The sequence below is a fragment of the Myotis daubentonii genome, chromosome 5, assembly GCF_963259705.1.
Source record: "Myotis daubentonii chromosome 5, mMyoDau2.1, whole genome shotgun sequence".
Lineage (NCBI taxonomy): Eukaryota > Metazoa > Chordata > Mammalia > Chiroptera > Vespertilionidae > Myotis > Myotis daubentonii.
The window spans coordinates 46,098,865-46,126,437 of NC_081844.1; the positions used below are offsets into that span (position 1 = coordinate 46,098,865).

At 40.8% G+C, this 27,573-nt stretch overlaps 1 protein-coding gene and 1 long non-coding RNA gene across 3 annotated transcripts in view; both read right to left on the reverse strand.

The window, feature by feature from the left end:
• The window catches only part of PDGFC (platelet derived growth factor C), a 186,934-nt gene that overhangs the window by 129,189 nt on the left and 30,172 nt on the right, over positions 1–27,573 (reverse strand). The window lies entirely within an intron of this gene.
• Positions 1,649–11,800, reverse strand: LOC132235409 (uncharacterized). The gene is made up of 3 exons (XR_009453013.1): positions 11,682–11,800; positions 8,218–8,371; positions 1,649–6,900 (listed from the first exon to the last, which is right to left on the reverse strand). It is a non-coding gene; the product is annotated as an uncharacterized LOC132235409 (long non-coding RNA).

Below are 27,573 nucleotides of genomic sequence, written 5' to 3' on the forward strand. Positions count from 1 at the left end.
TTTGTTCAGATTTCATTAGTGCTTACCTAAAGTCCTTTTCCTGTTTCAGGAAATCACATTTATATTTAGTCACTATATTACCTTAGGTTTCTGTTTATCATGGCAATTTTTCAAACATGCCTTTCCTTCCTTCCTTTCTTTCTTCTCTCCTTCCTCCCTCCCTTCTTCCCTCCCTCCCTCCCTCCCTCCCTCCCTCCTTCCCTCCCTCCCTCCCTTCTTCCCTCCCTCCCTCCCTCTCTCCCTCCATCCCTTCCTTCTTCCCTCCCTCCCTCCTTTCCTCCCTACCTCCCTCCTTCCCACCTTCCTTTCCTCCCTTCCTTCCTTCCTTCCTTCCTTCCTTCCTTCCTTCCTTCCTTCTTTCCTTCTTTTTGATGACCTTGAAAGCTTTGAGGTATTTTGTTGAATGACCCTCAATAGAGATTTGCCTGATGTCTTTTGCATGTTAGACTGGGGTTAAGAATTTTTGGGAGCAACACAACAGAAGAAAATGTCGTTCTTACTACAGTATATGAAGAATGCATATTATCAACATGTCTCATTACTATTGATGTTATTCTTTGTCACCTGGCTAAGAACATATGTATCCACTAACTCCACTGCAAAATCACTCTTTCTCCCCTCCTTACTTTACTCTTTGGAAGAAAGTTATGATGCACAGCTCACACTTAAGCCCTAGGGAGCTATGTTCTACCTGTTTGAAGGCAAAGTCTCTACATAAATTATTAGCTTTCTTCCACACAGGAAATGTGTCTATCCTCCTCACCTATTTATTTATTCAATCATTTATGTATATCTGTTTATATCAGTATACAGTAGACTTATCGATATCAGTTTAAATGTTCAATGTGATGTGTACTTTTTTTTTAAATATATTTTATTGATTTTTTACAGAGAGGAAGGGAGAGAGATAGAGAGTTAGAAACATTAATCAGCTGCCTCCTGCACATCTCCCACTGGGGATGTGCCCGCAACCCAGGCACATGCCCTTGGCCGGAATCGAACCCGGGACCCTTCAGTCCGCAGGCCAACGCTCTATCCACTGAGCCAAACCGGTTTCGGCAATGATGTGTACTTTTTAAAGTCACATCTACTTCAGGCAATTTTAATCTATTGGAGATCATTCCTTTAAAAATACAACATATACCAACAGCTTTTTAATATTTATCAAGAACCTGGTAAAACACAGGTTCTTGAGAAATATTAAAAACTTCTTTAAAAAAAAGTCTTGCCCAGCTGGTGTGGCTCAGTAGTTAAGTGTTGACACTTGAACAGGGAGGTCACGGTTCGATTCCAGGTCAGGGCACATGCCCAAGTTTCAGGCTAGGTCCCCAGTAGAGGGTGAGCAGAAGGCAACTGATCAATGATTTGCTCTCATCATTAAGGTTTTTATCCCTCTCTTCCTCTCCCTTCCTCTCTCTGAAATCAATAAAAACATATTTTAAAAAAAATAGTCTTATGTAATTTAAATCAATTCATAATTTATTCCATAAAGACATATTAATAATATAAATAACTATATAGAAATTTGTTTGAAATTCTAGCGTCAATGACTTTTACTTGAATTAGTGACCATAGTATCTACCAAATGAAAAATCAAGTATTAAGATAGATATAAATACATTTCCATAAAACGTTGAAAATCTATATATTTAAAGTTTGCATCAAATGTAGTCCTCAGAAAAGAAAAAAACTGAAAAATAATATTTTATATGCTAATAATTAGAGGGATAAAAGCCTTCCCAACTCCCTAAAATGAATGACATAAAAGTAAAATTTATTAGCATTCATAATTATATAGCTTTTCGATGATTACATCTGCCTGTACATGTAATATGTCTACATTACTTAAGGTACCTTTTTGAAGATATGTATTAGTGATTTAGTCTAATTCAATAATCTCAAAGTTGATGTATTAAAAGGTACTTTACTGACATTTAATATCGTGTTTCTATTTGTATGAAGTTCAAGAAAAAGCAAAAATAATCAATAGTGGCAAGGGTCAAAATGATGGTTACAATAGCAGTTAGTATCGACTGACTGGGTGTGTAAAAATCACCAAACTGTAGACATCAGATACATGTTAACACTTGATTGTATGTATTTGTTCTCTTTATTGGAAACAGAGTGGTAGTATATCCCCAAATTCATAAGCTACACATTTGCTTGTATATGGTACAATTATATAATACATTATGCAACCCAAAACTACAAGCCAAAGAAAGTCCAAGTATGTCTAAAACTTTAGGAATCTGTACCCAGAGAAAAGAAACATAAAGTTTTAGGGTTCTTGTACCCTAAAATGGATTAAATAGAGGAGTGTTTTTCTTCTTATTTTGCATCTTTTAACCTCAGTGTCTGAGGACTTCATTCCCTTATGTCTCATTTCACAAAATAAAGCTTAGCTTTAAGGCAATAATAAAATATCAATAGAAATAATAAAATATTAAGAGATTTATAGTGCACTGTCATCACAACATTTTAATTTCTAGAATAGTTGGTGAAATATATATTATTTCATTAAAGGCAACTTACTAAAGATTTTAACTATCAGTTTTCTTCATATAAACATTATTCTTTATTCAAGTCTAGACATGCCAATTTAGAGTTAAGATATATGTATAATTATATAAAAAGTATATAAATTATAAAAATATAAAGATGCCAGCTGCTAAACAGCACAACAGAAAAACTTTTAATTGGAAGCACAAAAGGTATGATGTATTTCTTATTTTCAGTAATAGGAAGAACAAAAATTGATTGGCATGGGAAACTGTGATCTGAAGAACACTAAACAATATAACAAATGTTAGTAGTACTGTGATGTCAGGCTACATCTGTGTTGGTGCCCAGAACGTGTCCTTAGCCCCTCTGTGGGTAGTGACAACTGTGATTTCCTCCAGTCATTTAAACAGTGACCACATAGGACTAATCTGGACAGAGTTACTTGAGCAAAGCCCAATTTGAATTTCAAAATATTTTAGCTCTTAGAACAACCGTTCTTGTTAACAAACAAGCCTATGGTCAGCTTCCCTGTTTTGAATGTTTAATCCATGTAAGCCATGCATTACATAGGCAAGTAGGCCACTGCCTAAACACTGTCTCATTTATTCCCTTTAACAATTCCTTGAGGTGGATATTATACCACTTCTGAACATGGACATTCATGTGGCTATAGGTCAAGTAACTAAAAATAGTAGGCAGGGGTTTGAATACAGAAGAGTCTGTCTCCAAATGCTATAGTTTCTCCAAATCTCTGCACTACCTCAAGAAAAATGTCTTCGGTGTCAAGATGACTTTAAAATTAGCTAAATCAGCAGACTTCCCCAGTTAAAAGAAAAAATCAAATGATTTTAGAAAGTTTTTGTACTTTGAGAGTACATAAACTTTGCTTTAAAAAAGCTTACTAGGAAGGGAACACACACACACACACACACACACACACACACACACACACACACACACACCCCTGCCGTTTGTCCCATGGGTGGGGAACAGTTCTGCCTATGAATTTGTCTGGCCCAACTTAAATGAAAACTGTAATTGTAAACCTTTTCATTTTTTTCCATTTCTAAAAGTGTATGGTCTGGTAGCTGCTTAAGTGCATCTTTTGTTTGGGGAATATAATGAACCCTGTTGTATATGCCAAGGTATGTTGGAGTTTAGTGGTTGGAGACTGCAAGTTAAATTTCTCTGCGTAACAAAGTAACAAAAATGTCTAACTGTCAGGAGACAGAAGTTGAGATGGAAGACCGACTGCAATAGAGAAAGGATCCCTGAAACAGTAAGAACACGACCGGAAGCTGGGCCTAAGGAACAAGACAACCAATGGCAGTCCCCATGAGACAAGCAATCATGAAATTCTAGATTCCTAAGAAATTTTAAGTTGTTTTCTTTCCATGCCATGTGAGTCCACCTCCCTTATTTATGCTCAAGACTGTAAATATATAACAACATTGTGCCAGTAGAGAAGAAAGGAATTGCCCCATATGTGGCACAAAATTACAGAATGCAGGAAGGCAAGGAGAGGAGTGGTGATCAAGAATCCAATAGCCAGCCAGGCTCAATGGTTGAGCACTGGCCTATGAACCGGGAGGTCAAGGTTTGATTCCCCGTCAGGGCACATGCCCAGGTTGCAGGCTTGATTTCCAGTGGGGGGCGTGCAGGAGGCAGCCTATCAATGATTCTCTCTCATCATTGAAGTCTCTCTCTCTCCCCCTCCCTTCCTCTCTGAAATCAATAAAAATATATTTTTAAACGTAAAATATTAAAGATCATTGGCTGTGTAAGGGGCCCCAAGAAGAGAAACCCATAGGATTTCACAAGGATTCATCCTTCGGAGGGGTAAGGTAGTGTGTGTTTTGTGCATGTCTATGTTTCTGGTTCCTAGTTCAGTTCCTATGCAAAGTATATTTTCAGTTAAATATTGTTCACAGGCACTGAATTTTGAAGAACAGAAGCCTTTGTTCCCCCACCTCTGTTCTGGATAATTCATTCATTTATTAATTCAGTGCCTCACATATCCAAATAGTATAACAGACATTGAGAATACAACATTGAACAATATGGACCCAGGTCCATATACTTGAAATATTAAAAAGTGTATAAATATCACATGATATGATGTGTTACTATGATGGCAAGAAGTAGGGCAGTGGCTAGTATGATAAAATAGTATGAACCTCAAAGGACTAGTGGTTTTCAATAAGGTAGGAAGTGTCCTTGGGCACCGAGACTATGGTTACATGCAGCCATGTGGGAGAATGAGCTGCAGTAAGGTGGGAATGCAAGAAGGTAGAGGGAACATTCAAAGAAGAAGATAAAGAGGAAAGGGTTAGATAATCAACGTTATTACTAATACCCCCTTATTCTATTCATAAATGTATTTATTGTTTCAATAATTCTTTTAATTTCTCTGGACCTCAGCTGTCTTGTCAGTAAAATAAATAATTGTGCACTAGTTAGTCATTTGATACTGTAAGGCCTTTTCTATTTCAAATATATATCATTTAAATCATTATACTACACACTTAAAAAGAATTATACTTTATATATAATTAATATGCCCAAGATATCCTTGACTTTAAGATACATCATAGACTTAATAACAGCCTTGAAGGAAAAAGAAAGAAGACAGTATTCCAACTTTAAGGTATAATACAAGCTTGGCAATAAGGAAGTGTAAAAAAAATGTGCATCTTAGAATCAAGGGCCTAAAAATATTCAATAGAGGCATAACAAATTATCACCATGCCATCAATTAATTTTATTTCCATTAACTTTGTAAGATGGTTCTCTTATAATAAAAAAGTACAGAAATACCTTTTTAACCCATGGAAATAATGTCCAGAAAAGTAACAACTAATGTACACAATAAATGTATAAAAGGGTAATTGGTATGTCTCTCATTGCAAGGACTACTATTTTACTTTTCTTAATAATGACTTCAGTTAACATAGTCTAGAAGATTGACTTTTCTAATGATAAAATGTCAAAACTTTGACATTTTATCATTAATAAAGATTTGAATTTTCTAGCTTTTTACATACAAAAGCCCCTAAGGGTAATATTGTACATCAGACATGAAATTCCAGGCCATTGCTGTCTGTTTTGACTTTGTAAAATGTTTGTTTAAAATATCCCAAAATATGTTTAGTTTGTTGATTTTCAAAATACTTAATGTGGCCAAAAAGAATATAGATTAACTTATTTCTTTCTTATATAAAAATTAAATTATGGGGGAAATGAACATATATTCATAAACAGATATAATTACTAATTCATTATGTCTACATGTCACATTCTCTTTCAATTATAGTATACTATTAAAAAAGCTACCCCTAGTTATATACCCGCTAAACCTAAATGAAGATTATTTTAAGTCTATGAATCAAGAGCTATGCTCTGAACCTTAAAAAACAAAACAAAACAAACAAAAAAACAGCTAAGAAAACTAGTTCAAAAACAATAAAGACAAAATAACCACACTATTCAAATTTATTCATTGAATAGACTTAGAAAATCAGGACTAGATGTGGTTACTAATTATTTTTAAATACTTTTCATTACTAGCACTAAAGGGAAACGCTGCAGAAAGCAATTAATTTGTAAATAAGCAAAGAATTAACTTCAAAGAAAACTCAAAAGCCATTTCTTCAAGCCATCTTTTTAAAGGAAATATAAAGACAAAGATTCTTTTTCCGAATACCATTCAATGTCATTATAATGACCAATAATTGCTACTAAGTTGTTGTTTTTTTAAATAACCTACATAATTCTTGAAAAGGGGCCCATGCAACACAAACCCACACTCCACCAGACAACATCTAATCAGTCAGCAAATATTTATTCATTACTTACTAATGCATGCAAGAAGCAGGGGGCAAAGAAGTTCAAAAAAATCAGTTCCTGCAAGTCTGCAGCTCATGGTCTGGAGAAAGATACAGGACAGAAAAGCAGCAAATGTGGAAGTGGGCATGGGTCAGACAACCAACTGGAACACAGACAGCTTTTTGATGATGAGGAAAAGATACAGAGTTGGGAATTTTTGACACTTATTTGTTAAAAAACAAAATATGCCGTACACCCTCCATGCCTACCTACATCAGTTGAAATATTATTCTTTTAAGGAAATGCCTAATATGCCACCCCAGCCAGGCAGCCTGGCCTAAAAAGCACAGAAGAGCCACCCAATGAATGTTGGCCAAATGAATAGTCTTTTTTCTCTCTTTCTCTCTCTGCAAAGCTGGTTCGTATAAGAGTTCAAAACTTCATTAGTGTGCAGTCAAGTGTCTATTCACGAGCAGCTGAACAGTTTTAAACTGCAATTTGCATTCTTGAAATTGGAGCCTTTTTTCTGTGTAAAATCATTCCTCACTTCTTCATTAAGCATTTGTTCAGTACCTGTGATACATAAGACATTCATTTAGTTGCTGGTAAACTGACATGAGAAAAATACTCTTGCTTTCCCAGCTCTTAAATGACTGTGGGAAAAAATGTTTACTAATTTTTATCTAGCAAGAAAAATATCAGCTAGTGGTATGTGCCAGGCAGAGAATTGAAATGATGTGATGTGATGCGATAGAGACATGGCGGGTCCTTTAGTGCTCACAGAAAGTGTCTTCATTTTGATTCCTCCAGAAGTAGAGTTTTGGACAAGAATTTAGGGGCAAAAAGATAATTTGGTAGGTGGAAGGAACATCAGGATTGAGGGTGAGGAACTGAGACAAGGAAATCAAGTAGCCCCAATGGTGAACACATACATGCTTCTGAGTTTTCCGTCTGAGGGGTGGGGATCTGGGTAACGTATGTATCAAATCCTATCAGGCATGGGGTGAGAGTTGATGGGGGGAAAAGGATCAATTCCCCAGTACAGTTGTCCCTCAGTATCCATGGGGAATAGGTTCCAGGACCTGGCAGATACCAAAATCCACAGATGCTCTAGTCTGTTATACAAAATAGTATGATACTTGTATATAACCTACACACATCTTTGAAATCACCTCTAGATTACTTATAATACCTAATCCAGTGTGAAGGCTATGTCAATAGTTGTTATACGGTATTGCTTAGGGAGTAATAATAAGAAAAATATCTGTATTTGTTCAATACAGATACAACCATCACAAGCCTAACTACATAGCATTTGTTAGTAACTATGTGACATTTTTGTTCAGTTATCTTTGATCGGCCATTGGTTGAATCTGCTGATGAGGGGCTGCAGATACAAAGGTCCGTTTTTCTGGGCAGCCAGCAGAGGCTCACTAGTGGAGAAGGCAGTGCCTAGGGAATGAAACATAGGCGCTGTGGTTGTACAGTAACGAATTCAGGGCTCAGTGTACAAGTGGGGCCTGCAAGGCATCTTGTGGAGGAGACATTTATGCCCGAATCTAAATGGAAAAAGAATCTGGGGTAAAAATGTCCAATCAGGGGAAACTGCTAGAACAGGATCAAGTTTGAGGTGCATGTTGAAGGTCCCCTAGCTAGACTCTATGGGTATAGACCAGTACTCAAGGAGCAAAGGGAAGACTGGTATAAAATCAGATCCCAAAGAACTCTGGAAGCCAGAATAAAATGCCTGGAACTTATTCTAATGGTACTAAGAGGACATAGGTGGGGAGTACAAGCTTAACACAATCTTATTTGCATACTTTAAAAAATTAGTCTGTTGGAAACAAATGAATAGTGAGGTCATGAGTGTAAACAATAAATCTAGTATACTGCTGCAGAGGAGTGGTGGCGGGGTCGAAATGAAGAAAGCTGACCTGATGATGAGCTGAATATGCAAAACGGGTGGGGAAGAGGTGGCCTCAAGAACCCTTCATACTATCTTCACTAGCAACTCTGTATATGGTAATGGCAGTGGTACCTTTTACTAAGAAGGAAGAAGAGGAGGGACATATATTAGTGAAAAAAAATCAAGTTTGTTTTAGTCACGTTAAAGTGAAGGTGCCTATCAGATATCTGTAGATAGATAAATATACAAGTTTGGAAGCAGAGGAACATCAAAACTAGAGTTAGATAAAAGGGTGTCATCCACATATGAAGCATCTGAAGGCCAGAGAGTAGATGACATGACTTAAGGGCAACATCAGATATAAAGAAGAAATGGATCCAAGGACAGACTTGCATATTGCAAATAATAAATTTATATGAATGATATTTATTTATTTATTCATCTACACTAATAAAAGAGAAAAATGGTAATTGGCGTACGACGATACCCTTTTCATTGGCTAATCAGGGCTATATGCAAATTAACTGCCAACTATGATTGGCAGTTAACTGCCAACAAGATGGCGGTTAATTTGCATACGTAGGCACAATGCAGGGAGGCGAAAGGGAAAGCAGGAAGAAGCCCCCTGCCACTGACAGTGATCAGAAACCCAGGGGGGAGCTAAGAGCTGGGGGGCAGGGCAAAGGCGGCCCTGGGGCCGCCTTTGCCCTGCCCCCCAGCCATGATCAGAGAATCAGGCGCCTTTGCCGCCCTGGCCAGTGATAGCAGGAAGTAGGGGTGGAGCTAGCGATGGGAGCTGGACACGGTCAAAGCTGGCAGTCCCGGGAGCTAGGGGTCCCTTGCCTGGGCCTAAAGCGGAGCCCACGATCCCCGGGCCGCTGCAGCTGCGGGTCCCCGCTGCCCGGGCCGGACGCCTAGGCCAGAGGCATTAGGCCTGGGCAGGGGCGGAGCCTGCAACCGCGGGGAGCTGGGGGTCCCCTGCCCAGGCCTGACACCTCTGCCGGAGGCCTCAGGCCTGGTCAAGGGGCCAATCTGGTGATTGGTGATCGGAGGGTGATAAGGGTCAACTCCTCTGGCCGAGGCATCAGGCCTGGGCGGGGGGCAGAGCCGGGGATTGGGGGGATATGATGGTCCCCTTGCCCAGGCCTGAAGCCTGGGTCAGAGGTGTCAGGCTTGGGCGGGGGGTGGAGCAAGCCATCAGAGGGAGATGGGGGTCCCCTGCCCAGGCATGATTCCTGGGCCAGAGGCCTCAGGCCTGGGCGGGGGCCAGAGCCAGTGATCGGGGGGAGATGGGGGTCCCCTGTCCAAGCCTGACACCTCTGGCGGAGGCGTCAGGCCTGGGCAAGGGGCCGATCAGGCGATCGGAGGGTGATGGGGGTCTACGCCTCTGGCCGAGGCATCAGGCCTGGGCAAGGGGCAGAGCCAGCAATCGGAGGGGTCTGGGGGCCCTCTGCCCAGGCCTGACACCTCTGTCAGAGGCCTCAGGCCTGGGCTGGGGGCAGAACCAGTGATGGGGGGAAATGAGGGTCCCCTGCCCAGGCCTGACACCTCTGTCAGAGGCGTCAGGCCTGGGCAAGGGGCCGATCCTGCGATTAGAGGGTGATGGTGGTCAACGCCTGAGGGCTCCCAGTATGTGAGAAGGGGCAGGCTGGGCTGAGGGACACTCCGCCCCCCCCCCCACACCCAGTGCACGAATTTCGTGCACCGGGCCCCTAGTTTATTTATAAAATATTACAAAGAGTAGTACATATGTCTCCTTTTTTTTTTCCTCCTTGACCTTTCCCCCGGCCTCCTCTACCCCCCCAATGTATATGAATAATATTTTATTGTATCACAGTAAAATGTACCTTAGTAATCACAGTCAACTCATTATTTCATTCAGTCTTTCAATATTTATTTAATATTGACTAGACTTACAGAATTATGCTGAGTATAGAAGATTCAAGATATATCATACATTAATACTCATTTTTAAGAATGAAGGATCTACAAACCCTTAAAGATTAAAGATTGACTGTGCTGATTGTCCTAAATAACAAAGATACAGAAAAAGGACCATGGAAACTCAGAGGAGAAAGAGATTATTTCCACCTGGCAAAATCACAAAAGGTTTTGAATGGAAATAGCATTTAAGCTGGGGCTTAAAAGTCTGTTCAAATTTGTAGAGCTTACCCTGTAAAGACTTAAGTAATGGATGCATTTCAAGACTGAGAGACTTAAAGAAGAAAACCACAGAGACAAGACACTGGAAGGAGTATGGTGTTCATTTAAAAAGTTCAATTTTCTAAATGATAAAATGTATGAATGGGATAGGTGGCGAGTATTTCTAGAATACCAGATGCATTAAATACATCTTGAAAGTATTCCACATAAGAAAATAATTCACTTTCTATGCTGCCAAATATATATTTGGTTGGGTTTAAAAAAAACACATTTTAAAAGCCATAATTGCCTTTCACTTCCATTTTATAGAATATTATTTTCCATTTTATAATTATGCCAAAAGCAATTATTATGCACTTAAAAATTCACTTCTCACTTATCTTATCCATTTGGGTTATATTTTGCCACACTGTAGATGATTTTATAGCACCTTTTCCCATCTATTAATCCTGTTTTTCCTATAAAGACTAATAACTCATTCATTACAGTTAAAGCTGTCAGGTGGGAATTAGTCACTGGTCACTATAAATGAAAAGGATGAAACCTGGGCTCGGTAAGAAGATGAAACACAGGATGAGAAGAGTCAAGTACCAGGGGATATGCTGAGGCCCAATGACCAAGGTAAGGAGTAGGCAAAGAAACATTTCACCCCATTCTATAGTCTACACTCATCTATTTAGATAGTTTTCATTTTAAATCCATCAGTTCAGTTCCTTTGTAACGGTCTTTAAGAGTCTACGAGAAATATCCTTTTATGGTGGTCTTTAAAGACATTTTAGTACACAGCTCCTAAAAAAACAGAATTTACCCGTATTTGAAAAACACTGTGTACAAGAGATTCCCCTTTTTCTCCTATTGCTTGTCATAAGAATAAAGTTTATAATTACTGAAGGGCCCAGTGTTTATCTCTAGAGGGTTCTCAAGAGCACTGTCATATTAACAATACAGGATTGCACGCACAAGAACTCCAAGAAAAATAACACAACGAAAACACAACAGGCAAAGAAATGATAAATGTAAAGAAATAACAAAATATAAATAATTGCAATACATGAATCCATGACGGGCAATTTAGGAGGGTCAGCTGGAAACAATAGACAAGGAAGTAGTGACATGCTTTGTAGAACAAGCGTTATAGACCCTCAACAACGTGGAAACCCTGAGTTTAAAAAATGTGCAAAATGACAAGCAGCAAGAAAATACAACAGCAGTTAACCCTTTGGAAAATGACTGAAGAATAATAAAAATGCTACAGAAATGATGAGTTAATCTAATATTGAATTACCTGTGTATTTCCAAAGAAAATTGAACACTGTTCAAAATTTAGAAATTTAGAAAATATAATACCGTCCACATCCTTAGCTCTCTAGGTGACATACCTTTCCTGGGAGAGGAATAGGAAGAAAAAGAAAAGAAAATGAATAAAAAGCATCACATCTTATGAAGAAATTTTTATGGCTCATACAATCAATTTTTCATAGCAAACAAAAAAAGTGGGAAAAAGGCAAAATTATAGAACTACTCTCCAGCTGGAAAAACAAAACTGATTTGCCCCATGGCATCTGAACCAGTAATTTCTCTTCTTCCAGCCTTCCGGAAAGCATCAAAACACAAAAGAATTATCCAAAGAGACAAAGTCTTTCCTCTTCCCCCTTCTCCTCCTTCAATGAATGATTTACTGTTCAATAAGGGTTAACTCAGGTCAGCTTTTTTTTTTTTAAAGGAGCTCGTCTCCTCCACCTTTAAGCAGAGCACAGCAGAATGGAAAACTTTCCCTGGTTACTTATTCTTCAGCTACTTAATGGATATTAGGAATAGTTGATAACATTTTTAAATACTTGATGTCACATCAAGTTACCTCTCCTGCTTTCAAACAGCCCTTTCAAGATTTCTGTGTTGACAGGCCAGAACCTGTCGTGTCCTGCGAAGCACAGAGCCCTGCTCAGGAGGCCCACACAAGTAGAAATGATGAAAACTCCTCCGTTCGCCGACGGTAGTACACCAGATGTTAGAACATCAAATGGTTGTCATTGAATTTGGGGTTTAAACAAAATGAACTGGGTTATGAATGGAATTCAGTTGTCCTTAGCCTCATATTTCTAATCCCCCAAACATACACTTTAATTTCTGCCTCACCTGTCTGTATATGGTTGTGTGAATACTGGGAAACTTACATAATTCGTATGAAAGCATTTCTTAGAATTGCATTTCAAGAAATAACCTTGTTCAAAAGCAGCTTAAACTGAAAATATTCTAGATGGTTCACCCTTACTGTTGGGCAATTTTGGGGGGTAGAAATGTGGAAAAGTAATTTCTGGCAATGAAAAGAGGATGTGCAAAATTGTGCAAAAATCAAATTTGGAGACCTGAGAGGGTTTCAGAACAGCAGGGACTTAAGATATCTGTGGTGGATGGATGAAGGCAACAAGACATTTAAGCTTGATCAATGAAGGACCTGTAGACTAGAATATACTATTATTAGTTGTTCTGGGGAGAGAGGCAATGTATAGAATGAATTGTTTACATTATCTTAAAAGACATTTTCCTTAAATAAGGCATTACCACAATAGTCACATAACTGTAAACAAAAATGAAATCCCATTATAGAGCTGAGACTCCTAGTAGCAATAACCACAATGAAGCATCTACGTTTATACTTTTATTATATACGCAATCCAGCCTCACTTCTTTTTTCTTATCTCCTTATTAAAGTTCTAATTTCCCTGTTCAGTAACCCTGTAATGCATTTTAACTTTCCTACCCTGCTACCTATGGATGGGAGTTGGGCAGCATAGTGTGGAATGCAGCAAAGCCATTCAGAATAGGAAAAAATTTGACAAGAATTGTGAAAGCAAAGGATGTGACAGCCTCAGAAGCCTGACCTTTTGAACTTGAAACCAGATGTATGACTCAGCTCCCCAGTACACATGAATTCTTTTGTATTATGGGCGAAATGGCAAACATTTCCTGTTATTAAAACATTTTTGGATTACCTTCCCAAGAGTAATGCAGAACTTCTGAAAAGATAACTGCACAGTGACAATAAAAAGATTGTTAAGTGTGCCTCGAAGCAATAGGGCAAAGAGTATTATATTACCACTGAGAAAAACACTTAAATTATAGACAAAGATCCATGAAGGCTTAAGTTGCCCGGGATCACATTAACCTCTTTGGTTAGTGCCTACGCTTCAGGACACATGACAATCACAGGGCTGGCTTGCTATGCGGGCGGAGGTTCAGCAGTGATTCTTTTATTACTGTCCAGGAAAAACAGCCCAAGGTAATCTTGAAGCACATCACACCGGACCTGTTTATTGCAGCTGGCACAGGACAAGACCATGACAATGGACAAATGCAAGGTTGTTGGTATTAGAAAGGAAGCTGCTGACCCTTACTTCTCGAAAGCTCGCGTCCCCTGAAACCTTGGACCACCCAGACATTCGCTATGATAACTATCCTCTTAAACTAAAGTGGAGACATTTATTCAGAATTATGGTTTATACTTACTGTGGAACATATCTTTGTATGAATTTTAAACATTACGTTTTATAGGAGGGTTTTTTTTAAGCCACACCTGATGAGCAGAAATTCTCAGATAGCGGAGTGTGCTTTAATTGTACTTTTGAATCACCTTTCCCTTGAAAATTGTTCCATCCATTCTTCATTAAAGGTAAATTAAAGCAACATTTTTAAAAGTAACTATAATACCTGGTTATGATGTGCATTGATAGGATATAATCTGGCTGAAAAATAGCACTGAAAATGTATAAAGAAAAAGGGGGAAGGCATTTACTCAACTAATGTAATTGTAACTTAATCTATTATTAGAAACTTTTAATTTGCCAAAGAGTCTGTTTTGATCAGAAGTCTGTCTCGTGTTCAATTCTCCCCCACATTTTCTATAATTTATATTTCGAAGAGCAACATTTTTTAAAATGTTATAAATGAATGCACTTAGGTTTAACTTTCAGATACCCAGGCAAGTATAATATTTACCTTTTCTCCTTAAAGGAAGTAAACACAGAAACGTCACACTATTATCTGTGCTCAAGAGTGAAGAAAAAAAGTGTGGAATGAGAGTTAATATTTAATCATAATCATCACCTGGTGAGTCAGACAGCCCTGCTGAGAATCTGAACTCTGCCACTTCACACCCAGCCTTAAGACTGTGGGCAAGTTTCATAACTTCTGTGAGTCTGAGTTGCCTCACCTATACAAGAAAGTCATCTAACTCATAGGTTTACATTAAATCTAAATGAAAGAAAGTTAATAAAATGCTGGCCTAAAGTAGACGTCACTAGATATTAGCTACACACCCATCTCATAAAATGGAATGTGGCTCACATATTCAATCCTCACCTGAGGATATTTCTTTTAGAGAGAGTGGAAGGGAGGAAGGGAAAGGAGAGAGAGAGAGGAACATCGATGTGAGAGAGGCACATCTATTGGTTGCATCCTGTACATGCCAAATATGCCAAATCGGCCAGGGATTGAACCTGAGACCCTTTGGTACATGGGCCAATGCTCTAACAAGTTAGTCACATAGGTCAGGGCATGGTTCACATCTATATATATAAAAGCCTAAGTGACCATTAAGACCGAACAACCAGAACAACCGATTGCTATGACATGCACTGACCACTAGGGGGCAGACATTCAATGCAGGAGCTGACCCTGGTGGTCAGTGAGTTCCCATAGCAGGAGCGCTGCTCCGGACTCATGGCTGGCAAGCGCAGCTGTGGGAGCCTCTCCCACCTCCGCGGCAGCGCTACCAAGCTGCAGCAGCAAAAGCAAGGTGCAGAAGGGCTGGGATGAGCTGTGCCTAACCCCGGCTGGGGCTCCTCCCTGGCTGCCTGCCACTTCAGCACTGCTACACCCCTCAGGGGATGTCAGACTGCCAGGTTTCAGCCTGATCATCGCAGGCCAGGCCCAAAGGATCAGGCCGAAACTCAGCAGTCCTACACCCCAAAGAGGGGTCCCAGATTGTGAGTGGCGCAGACCAGGCTGTGTGACCCCACCCATGCACAAATCCATGCATTAGGCCTCTAATATTTAATAAAATACTCAAACCAACTACAGTAGATTCTCATTATTGGTGCACTCCATATTTGCTAATTTGCCTATTGGCTAAGATGTAGTTGCAACTCCAAAATCAATATGCAGCACTTTCATGGCCCTTCAGGGACATGTACATGTGCAGAGTGGCAAAACCTTTGAGTCATCTAGCTAATGTGGAATACTGTGACATTCTGCCTTCTGGTTTCAGCTCTCAACCTGTAAACGACTGTCTTTTTTGCTGTATATTTAGTGACACATGTTCCACAATTTTGTGCTTTTTGCTGGTAATTTCATTGTTTTAAATAACCCCAAGCCAGGTGCTGAAGTGCTGTCTAGTGTCCTAAGCACAAGAGATATGTGATGTGTCTTATGGAGAAAATACATGTGTTAGGTAAGCTTCCTTCAGGCATGAATTACAGTGCCCTTTGTCATGAGCTCAAGTTAATGAATCAACAATATAAATTAAATATGGTATCCTTAAACAGAAACACACATAAAAGCAGGTGAGGCACTGATCCTTTGATGACAATGTTGTGACCAGCAGCTTGCAGGAACCTGATCCTGTATTTCCCCTAAGAGCAATAGTTCAGTATTCTCTAATTCAGTGTTTGCATTGACTTCATAGAACATAACTACCACAAATAACCAGAATTGACTGCATATACTATATATTATGTTAAACAACAGGATACACAAATAAATTAAAAAAAAACCACAGGTCCTTACTCTCAAGGAAATTAAAATGTCAAGTACACACTTTGTAAAAGATGAAAATGTGAAGAGATAATTTGTGTCTTTCATTTCCCAATTATGTAAAATACATAAACATCAAGTCATTGGAGGTTAATATTAACATATAAATTACCACTTTTTTGGCTGGAGTCAGATAATACTAAAATAGGCCGGACTTATTTGCTAGCTCTATGACTTTCTGTCAGTCTATTAGTTATAAATCCATATATGTCCTCCATCTCCATACATTGAATTTTAAAAGGTATTCATCTTTTGTTTGTGCAGGATGTGAACTGTTTTCCCTGAGAATAAACTTTGAGATTTCACTGCATCTCAAGAATAATTCAGAATTTGGAGAAGTAGAACCTTAGAAGACAATTTCCACCACATTTCAGGTCTCACTTTTTTTTAAATTTAATTTATTTTATTTTTTAATTTACCTTTATTGTTAAAAGTATTGCAGATGCCCCTCCTTTTCATCCCACTGACACCACCTCCACCCTGCTCAGGAGGGGTAGTGGGGGCTGGGAAACAGGCCTTCACCACCCTATTGTCTGTGTCCCTGGGTTAGTCATATCTTCTATAATAATAAAAGCATAATATGCTAATTAGACCAGACAGCCAAACGACCTTCCGGACGACCTTCCAGACAAAGCTGGGGCTGTGAGGGCCGAGGCAAGCTGCCATGGCTATGAGGGCTGAGACAAGCCGCCTTGGCTGCAAGGATTGAGCCCCCTTGCACGAATTTCGTGCATTGGGCTTCTACTATATAATAAAAAGCTAATATGCAAATAGACTGAACAGCAGAACAACCGACCAACCCGTCACTATGACATGCGCTGACCACCAGGGGGTGCACACGGAACATGGTGGGCATCAGCAGCAGAGGGATGGTGGAGCAGGTGAGAAGAGGCACCAGACCAAGGCAGAGCGCTGGTTGCTGTCATCGGGGTGAGCCTCTGGTGGTTACATAAAATTCTTTGCTCCCATGCACTGCGGTCCCACCCTGTGGTCCCACTCACACCCGCTGCTGGCACCCAACACTGGCCCCGATCACTCAGGTGCATGCGGCGGCTGCCGGACCCTGTCACCTCTCAGGGCTTCTCCACCTCCCCCTGCTCCTGAGGGGTAATCAAGGCTGGCAGCTGCCTCTCACACCTGCTGTCAGTGATGGCCCCACTCATACCCACTGCCAGTGCCCAGCACCAGTCCCAATAGCTCTGCACCATCAGCAGGTGCGAGCAGTGACAGCCGGCCTCAATTGCTCTTGAGGGCTTCTCCACCTCCCCCTGTTCCTGAGGGGCGATTGGGGCAGCAGCCACCACTTGCACTTGCTGACAGCACCAGCCTCACTCACACCCCCATTGCTGGCGCTGGCCCCAATTGCTCTGGACCATCAGCAAGTGCAAGCGGGGCTGGTGTCGTCAGCACGTGGGAGTGGCAGTGGCAGGAGCAGGGCTCCCGACAGACAGGGGATGAGGGTCCATGATGGGAGGGGCCAGATGGGGGTGTGGAGGATGGGGTGAGACCCACCCCTGTGCCCACTGCAGCCTCGTGGCCCACAATTCCTTTTTAGGTGCACGAATTCATGCACTGGGCCCCTAGTAAGCATATAAATTCTTTGGTTAATCTCTTCCCATTTTCTTTCTTCCCCACAATCTCCACCCCACCCCCAAATGTTAAATAGCTGTCAGAACCAATACAGAATGCATCTCTTTGGATCTGGGATTTGTGACTTAGTATAGCCCAGGAATATACCCAAACTATATAATGGCTTCTATCTTGGCCTTTGGATGGATAAAGTCTAGGCCTACATTATTAATTAGTCAAGGATCCTTTAATATGTAATTTACATATCGTTATTCTTTAAACTCAAAAGTATGCCAAGCCACACAATCTCCTCCAGCCTCTACTGTAGTTACTACATCACCACTTTAAAGTGATAGTTTTATTCTTGTTCCAAATATGATCTCAAATTATATTATACAATAACATGTGTGTAAACTTGTAATGCTGACATCATGAACAGCATGAATTCACTAGAAAAATAACTCAATGAGTCAGATATAGAAACAAGAAATAACAAGCAAGTTCAACCCTACATGAAAGAAAATCCTGTAATCAGCAAGGCCTTCTCACTTACTGAATTTTCCCTCATAAACCTAAAAAATAAAATGAGACTCATAAAAGAGGGCTTGAAAAGATGAATTTATACCTATCTTATATGTAAGAAAACACATTTTTCATTGAAATGGCAAGGAAGAATTCACTTCAGAATTGTACTGTGAGCCAAATAAAATATATGAAGAAAATGTATATTTATATCTTAGTTTATTTAAATAAAATACTTATAAAAGTTGTTATTACATCAATTTTTCTTTAGAAGAAATCAAATTAACATATCCTTCTAAGAAATATTAATTCTAAGCACATGTATAATAATCTTGATTTGTAACTGCTCCTACTTCTACAAACTTTGTATTTTAGATATTACCCACATGATACAGAACTGTCAGTACTGGTATCAGTTTCGAGTTGACAGAAAGCAGAATAAAGATGGAGCCACTAGAGTTTATAACATATAAAGTTGTTAGTGGCTTATTGGAAAAAAGTCAAGGAAATTGGTAAGCAATTGCAAATTGTCTACAACATTACTTTCTGAAACCACTGCTTCCTACTCAAAATCCCATGAAAAGAAAAAAGAAACTGGTTTTCTCATTACCTCGAGATGTCTGAAACAATTAGCAATCATTCAGATAGATTCCTCACATATGAAAGGCCTTTATAACCCTGAGCAGTGTGGGTTACTAAAAATACATATTTAAGGAATCAAACTACTGAGTTGCAAGGATCTATAAGGAAAACTATCTTATTTCAGCAAATTAATTATATTCTTATTTGAAGATATCATTTCCTGTCTAAGTACTTTAGTACATATTTCCAAGTATCCTGAAAAAGTTCAAAAAGTGTAACACTTAATCCAGAGATATTAAAGCCTCTAAGATTTTGAAGTCTATACTAGTAGAGTGAATGCCCTACCTATAGAATTAGAAAATATATATTCAACACTATACATGGTTTATTTTATTTATTCACTCAATAAATTTTTAATAATGTAAACCAGAAAAATAAACCAATGAGTGAGAATCAAAAATAAGGAACCTCTGCCTTTTTGGAGACTTTACTGTAGTGGAAGAGTTGAAAGTGTTAATTAAGAAAGACAATTTCACAGTACTTTGACAGTAAATGCCAAGTCCAGAAAGAACAGGGCTAGTGTCTGCTTGAGTACTGGTCTATACCCATGGCCTGGCACAGGGTTTCTCAAATTGTGCTTTGGGAACATTTTGGGAGTCTGTGAGATCAATGCTACTGGTATTTTCTCTCAAGTGTGCAGTCAAGTTTTCTTGAGGTTAGCTAATATGTGACATCACAGTAGACTGAGTGTCGAAGCAGATATGAGAATTCATCTATCTTCCAGTAAGCCACACACTAAAGAGATTTTCAAAAAACGTAAGACAATGCTGCTCATCTTACTAATTGTTTTTGCTTTGGAAAATATAATTCTTTTTCATAAAATGTTAATGTTATATTTATCACTGCTATTTCTACATAAAATAATAAATATGTTTGAACTTTTTTTAGTTTTCATTTCTAATATGATAAATATCAATGGATATCATCCACACAAACACAGGCTATTTGAAACTGTCAATAGTTTCATACGAGCAGAAGGATCTTTTTCTTTTAAAATATATTTTATTGATTTTCTACAGAGAGGAAGGGAGAGAGATAGAGAGCTAGAAACATAGATGAAAGAGAAACTTCGATCAGCTGCCTCCTGCACATCTCCCACTGGGGATGTGCCCGCAACCCAGGTACATGCCCTTGACTGGAATCGAACCTGGGACCCCTCAGTCCGCAGGCCGACGCTCTATCCACCGAGCCAAACCGGTTTCGGCGAGCAGACGGATCTTGAGACCAAGAAGACTGAGGACCAAAAGCTTAGCACATAGTTGGTGCTCAGTACTGAATCATGAATTAATAAGGAAGGCCGTGCTAAAGCAGTGATTACTGTTCTGAGATTTCAAGGGATGGGTTTGATGAGTGTAAGATGGAGGGCTGGGAGAGAGAAGAACTTTTCTCTAACAATGTACACAGTTTATAAATAGTGCTATTTAAAATAGTTTCCAAGCAGTTGAGCAACTTGTCAAAAATGATTTAAAATGAAGTACTCCCTCTAAAATGAGAAACTGAAGAGGATGAGGGGCCAACGGCCACAGAAAATTAATGCATCTCAACAGACTCTACTCTGTAGTTCTAGAGAAAATCCTGGATTCAGAGCTAGATATCCAACCATCTTTCACGGGAATATTGAATTGTGAAAAAAAGGGTGGTCATCATTAGGTTTATAATTTTCTAGAGTGCATAGGTTTAAAATAATGTTATTATGATCAATATTAACATTATTTGACTAAATGTCAAATCAAAAGAAAACATCAACTATGTCCTTGCTCAATGATGTTTTCTACAATTATTCACCCATTATCCTCTTCCAACTTTCATTTTGGTTAATAAGTTCTTTGGGTATATGTACACATGGGACTCTTCATCAAAGACACATTTGGCAGTTACTTAAGTGATAAAATGAAATACCATATATTTCTTGAAGGAAAACTAGCACTTCTGAACATAGTAAGATGGGAGTAAAATAATAAGATGACATTGTCTATTTTGCAAGCAGAACTGATTACAAGACTAACAACTGAACCGGAACAAAAGGTAACTTTGAACAAATAAACTTCGGCTTTTTACATAAAACCCTTCAAAAGTTCCTCGATTACCTATTAGTGAATAAAGAAAGTAGGACGAAACCACTTCTAAGATTTCATAAGAGGGAACAGCTTGTGAAAACGTTCCTATGAACAGTATCAAAAAGACACTCTTGAGCACCTAGCCCTGTGGTCTGCCTAAAGGCCAGAGGGAAACCCCTCGTTGACCATAAAAGGGCTGCCTGCATGTTCTCAGTGGAAAGTATACAGGACCTTCTTTACAGAAGTATAAATACATGCCATTCCTTTGTGCTCACCGGCACTGCTGAAGGCTGGCCAGAAGAGGAGGGTCCAAAGGCTCCACGCAAACTGGATTCAGAAGGTCTGTGACATTTTTCCAACATCAAATGCACTCTCTTTTTCTAGCTTATCTTCCTTCACCGTAAAAATATCTACAAAGCATCCGGTCGCTGTAATTTAACAGGTGGCAGCTCCAGAAGTATCTGAAAATAAGCCTTTAAGATTCAGTAGGGGGATAGAAAGCACATTTCCCATAAATAGGCACTTTTTGTCTAGTAACATTGCAGCAGGGTGAAAACTGAGTAAAGAAGAATGTTATTTGTGGTCAATAACAATGCCCTGTCCATTGTTATAGTTCTTAGTAACTTAGAAGACTAAAATCTGAAAACTTCTGAAAAAAAAATAAGTGCACAAATTACTGGGACCTAATACAGAACAGATCCCTCCCAAACGTAGCAATAAATGAAAGGAACAGTACAATGTAGGTACATAATATTTGGCTCGCGTGTGTATGCGTGTGTGAATAAGTACAATGCTGTGATCAGAAAGCAAACAAGTGGGTATGGCTATGAATACAATGAATTGTTTCATTTAAAACTCAGGAAATTCTCAGACTTCAGCTTGGTAATGTGTCCAAGAGACATCATGGAGATCTCAAATTATTGCTCTCAGCTGGAGTTAGCATTTGACTTAAAGACCCATCCTAATGCTAACATGAACATTAGCAGTCATCTAATATAACTATCTTTCCAGTGCCTATAAAACATCTGTGCTTAGTGGTCTCACAGTCCAGAGACTCAAACTCTTTTCCCCAGGAACCTACACAACCAATAATGCTTAAGTACTCGACCACTTCTAACCATGGTTAACTGGTACTAATAGGTATGATAAAATGCAAGCCTGACTCAACCTCCAGAAGATCACATATATGGTAGTACAGAGATCAGCAGTGACTGAAATACAGCCTTCCATAGGGAATAAATACCTATGAAACAGTTCACTTTACCTTTGAGAAGCTCAGATAAAATATTTCACTGACACTGTAATACCTCATGGTACTTCCTAAGTCTATTCTGTTAAGCCCTTGCTAGTAAGTATGGACTACGTGCCTGCAGCATCAGCATCACATCTGCTTGTCAGAAATGCAGACTCTCGGGCCCCACCCCAGCCTGCCAAAGCAGAATCTGTATTTGACAAGATCCCAGAGGGCTCAAATGAACATCCAAGTCTGACAAGCCCGGATCTAAGTAGATGCACACAGATTATTCTTTAAATGCCCTGTAGAGTTACCTTGGATTGTTTTGCTAGCCTCCCGGCATCAAGTTTTTTTCATGTTCATTATATCCAGCTTATTTTTTTAGAACTCCTTGTTCATTTTCGGATTATCAAACCAGGAAGATGGGCAGAGAAAGGCAAATGTATTAAGCAGACCAGACATTTCTCTAAGAGTTTTCATTCATGTTACTCTACAAGGTACTTCTTAATTTTAAAATTTTACAAATTAGAGACTTAGGCACTCAGAAAAGTTAAGTGATCACTTAACTGGCAAGTGGTCAACCAGAATTAACTCCGTTCCAAGCTTCATGAAGTTTATTTTCACACTCTGCTTTTTCTTCCATTAGGGATTCTCATCCCAAATACCCAGGCTTTTCCTTAAAACAAATATGTGGTGATGGGGAGAAAAAAAATCCCAGATAGTGAGAGCCCTCGTTGACTTCACCACATTTAAGAAGTGATAGAAACTGAGCAAGTCTGCTCAGCTCCGAACCAAAGGAGAGCTTTAGTTCTAACAAACTAAAGTGGATGTTAGAGGCAGAACAATGTCATGATTAAGGAGATGCACCCTGGAAGCAGACTGCCTTTGTTGGGATCCCTGCTCCCACCTTGATGAAGTGGCTTATATTCTCCTTAAATTGGAAATGATACTTGCCCTCATAGATTTTCTGTAATGATTAAAGGAATTGGTACATGTAAAGCATGCATTAATGAATGCCGGGTGTACAGCAAGCACTCCAGAGGTGTTAACTATACTTATGATCAAATGGAATTTCTTATGCTGGTATAACCTGCCTCTGTTCAAAACATAATAATAAGGGCAGTCTTCCACTTAGCTAAGCAGTTGGCAACATTCTTCCAAATCAATGCATTTACTTCTTTCTCTTTTATTGATCTTAAACTCCCATACATTGATCACTTATGATTATTAAAAAATGAACAAAATCCATCACCAACTTGTATCTTTCACTTCGCTTCATTGTCACAGTCAATTGATGTGTCTACAGGTACCTACTCTGAGCAATTACCAAGTAAGTAGCCTTACAGTAAACAGCAGGTCATATATCAAGAGGGGTGTCCAAACCAGGCCTGCTCCTTAGAATGCATTCATAACCCCCAATTTCCAGTCTCCCAGCAAATTCTAACAGCTCTAATTTCCAAACTCTGACTGCTTACCTACTTCATTCTAGTCTAACCCTTTATGGTGACATTTCTTCCCTTACTCCCCTACAGTGTAGTCCAGTGATGGCGAACCTTTTGAGCTCTGCGTGTCAGTATTTTGAAAAACCCTAACTTAACTCTGGTGCTGTGTCACATATAGAAAATTTTTGATATTTGCAACCATAGTAAAACAAAGACTTATATTTTTGATATTTATTTTATATATTTAAATGCCATTTAACAAAGAAAAATCAACAAAAAAATGAGTTCGCATGTCACCACTGACACGCGTGTCATAGGTTCGCCATAACTGGTGTAATCTCAACCCAGCGGAAGTCATAATCCCTATAAAATGCATCATCACTCATCTTATCACCACACTCCAGCTATCCCCTGGGCTGTTCAGCTTTCCAGGTACACTGCTTTCTAAGGGTCTTGCCTCTTCTACTGGCCCTGCATATAAGGCCTTCTCCCCCATCTCCTCAGGTCTACGCTCAGTCACTCCATGACCTGCTGTAAACTACAGCATTCTCTACCACCACAGCCGCCCTCTCTCCCAATATGCAGTCCTGATCATGTTCCACCATCCCAACACTTTACTTATGTGTGTGATCATCTTTCTCTCCTCACTAGAATGTAAACTCCAGGAGGTCAGAGGATATGTACCTTCTGTTCACTGCTGTATCACCTGTGTCTAGCATCTAGCTGCATATGTAATACATGCTCAGGGAATATTTGTTGAAAGGATAAATGAACCCTGACTGGTTTGGCTCAGTGGATAGAGCATCGGCCTGCAGACTGAAGGGTCCCAGGTTAAATCCAGTCAAGGGCATGTACCTTGGTTGCAGGCACATCCCCAGTGGGGGATGTGCAGGAGGCAGCTGGTCGATGTTTCTCTCTCATCAATGTTTCTAACTCTCTATCCCTCCCTTCCTCTATAAAAAATCAATAAAATATACTTTTAAAAAAAGAAAGGATAAATGAATAAGGAGCATCTATTCACATCCTATGCTTTCCTAGACTAATGAATAGACTACACATCTCCTAGTATTTCAAGATAGAAATAAATAAACCTATGTAAATACATAAATATATATACATAAATATACATAAACTAGGGGCCTGGTGCACGAAATTCGTGCACTGGGTGTGTGTGGGGGGGGGGGAGTGTCCCTCAGCCCAGCCTGCCCCCTCTCACATACTGGGAGCCCTCAGGCGTTGACCCCCATCACCCTCCAATCGCAGGATCGGCCCCTTGCCCAGGCCTGACACCTCTGCCAGAGTGTCAGGCTTGGACAGGGGACCCCCATCTCCCCCTGATCACTGGCTCTGGCCCCCGCCCAGGCCTGAGGCCTCTGGCCCAGGAATCATGCCTGGGCAGGGGACCCCCATCTCCCTCTGATCGCTTGCTCCACCCCCCGCTCAAGCCTGACACCTCTGACCCAGGCTTCAGGCCTGGGCAAGGGGACCATCATATCCCCCCAATCCCCGGCTCCGCCCCCCACCCAGGTCTGATGCCTCGGCCAGAGGAGTTGACCCTCATCACCCTCCGATCACCAATCACCGGATCGGCCCCTTGACCAGGCCTGAGGCCTCTGGCAGAGGTGTCAGGCCTGGGCAGGGGACCCCCAGCTCCCCGCGGTTGAAGGCTCCGCCCCTCCCCAGGCCTAACACTTCTGGCTGAGGCATCCGGCAAGGGCAGCGGGGACCCACAGCTGCAGCAGCCCCGCGATCATGGGCTTCGCTTTAGGCCCAGGCAAGGGACCCCTAGCTCCTGGGACTGCCAGCTTTGACCGTGCCCAGCTCCCATCGCTGGCTCCACCCCTACTTCCTGCTATCACTGGCCAGGGCGGCAAAGGCACCTGATTCTCCGATCATGGCTGGGGGGGCAGGGCAAAGGCGGCCCCAGGGCCGCCTTTGCCCTGCCCCCCAGCTCTTAGCTCCCCCCTGGGTTTCCGATCACTGTCAGTGGCAGGGGGCTTCTTCCTGCTTTCCCTTTCGCCTCCCTGCATTGTGCCTACATATGCAAATTAACCGCCATCTTGTTGGCAGTTAACTGCCAATCTTAGTTGGCAGTTAACTGCCAATCTTAGTTGGCAGTTAATTTGCATATAGCCCTGATTAGCCAATGAAAAGGGTATCGTCGTACGCCAATTACCATTTTTCTCTTTTATTAGATAGGACTAGAGGCCCGGTGCACAAAATTTGTGTACTGGGGAGGGGGGGGGGGTCGGGGGGGGTGTTCCCTCAGCCCATCATGCACGCTTTCGCAGTCTGGGACTCCAGGGGGAGCAGGCCTAAGCCAGAAGTCGGACTTCCCTCTCACAGTCCAGGACCCCTTGCTCCTTACCACCCACCTGCTCGCTGCTCCTTAGTGCTGCTGTGGCGGGGGGGGGGGGGGGGGGAGTGCCTGCCACTGACACTGTGCTCGCCAGCTGTGAGCTCAACTTCTGGCTAAGCGAGCACACTGACCACCAGGGGGCAGCTCCTGTATTGAACATCGGCCTCCTGGTGGTCAGGGCACATCATAGCAGCCAGTCATTCTGGTCATTCCACTGTAACAGTTGCTTAGGCTTTTATTATATAGATATATACGTGTGTGTATATGTGTGTGTGTGTGTGTGTGTGTATATATATTATATATGTGTGTGTGTGTGTGTGTGTATATATATATTATATATATGTGTGTGTGTGTGTGTGTGTGTGTGTGTATATATATCCTATCTAATAAAAGACAAAAAGGGTAATTGACCGTACCTTCGCTATGCTTCCCATTGGCTAATCAGGGTGATATGCAAATTAACTGCCAACAAAAATGGCGGTTAATTTGCATACGTAGGCTCCAAGTGGTGGAGTGAAGCCAAACGGCCCCGAAGCCAGCTGAACAGCGAGGCCTCCGGCCCCAGGATCAGCAGAACCGGGAGGCCTCATGGCCCCGAGATCAGCAGAGCCACGAGGCCTCACAGCCCAGGGATCAGCGGAGCCGCAAGGCCTCACGGCCCGGGCGCCAAGCAGAGCCGTGAGGCCTCATGGCCCTGGGATGAGCGAAGCAGCGAAGCCTGACGGCTGGCGGGGGCGGGGGTGGGGGGGTTCTCTGGCTGGAGCCCAGTCAGAATGAAGGCCTGGGTCCCGGGTGCCAGAGGAAAACTGGTGCCAGCAGCCAAGGGAAGGGAAGGCCTCTTGCACGAATCTCTTCATGCAACAGGCCTCTAATATATATATATATATAAAATCTTAGTAGGGAAAATTTGAGACAGTGATATGCTTTCTTCTGAACAAAAATCTAAAGCAATAGCCAAAGATTTAAAAGAAAAAAGGGACCAATACCTTCCAATTTATAGAAGCTAAACAATTAATGTCTCCTTCTGCAAAGCAGGAGGAAAATACTGATCAATGCATGAGTTTGTAAATTAAAGTGCTCACCCCTTTCTGTTAAAGAGGCCACTCTCACTTTATGTGGCAGTTCAGCTCAGTAAGTGGATGCGATGACCTTGTACAAATGAGCATGCAGGGCCCGATTGACAGAGCAATTACTCATGTGGCCAACACACTGGCTAACAACACATAATCTTGCAAAAGCACCTTGGGGATTTTAATGACAACCCAGACTCAGCAGTTCAGTTTCAATTCTAATCTGAAACGTATCCAATTCTGTACCACTCTCTATGATGAGATCCCCTCATGAGTTCAATGGGGTTCCTGAGCCCCGGGCCCATTATCAGGAGGATCCCAGCCCTCTGCCGCCACGACCTAATCACATTTGTCTGTATCAACTGGAAAGGACTAAGAAATTAGAGTTCATATTCTGTCTTCTTCTCATCTTTAGTTGGGTAGTATTTATCATCCCAACAGAATGATTTAGCCTTGATATTTCTTCTTGCA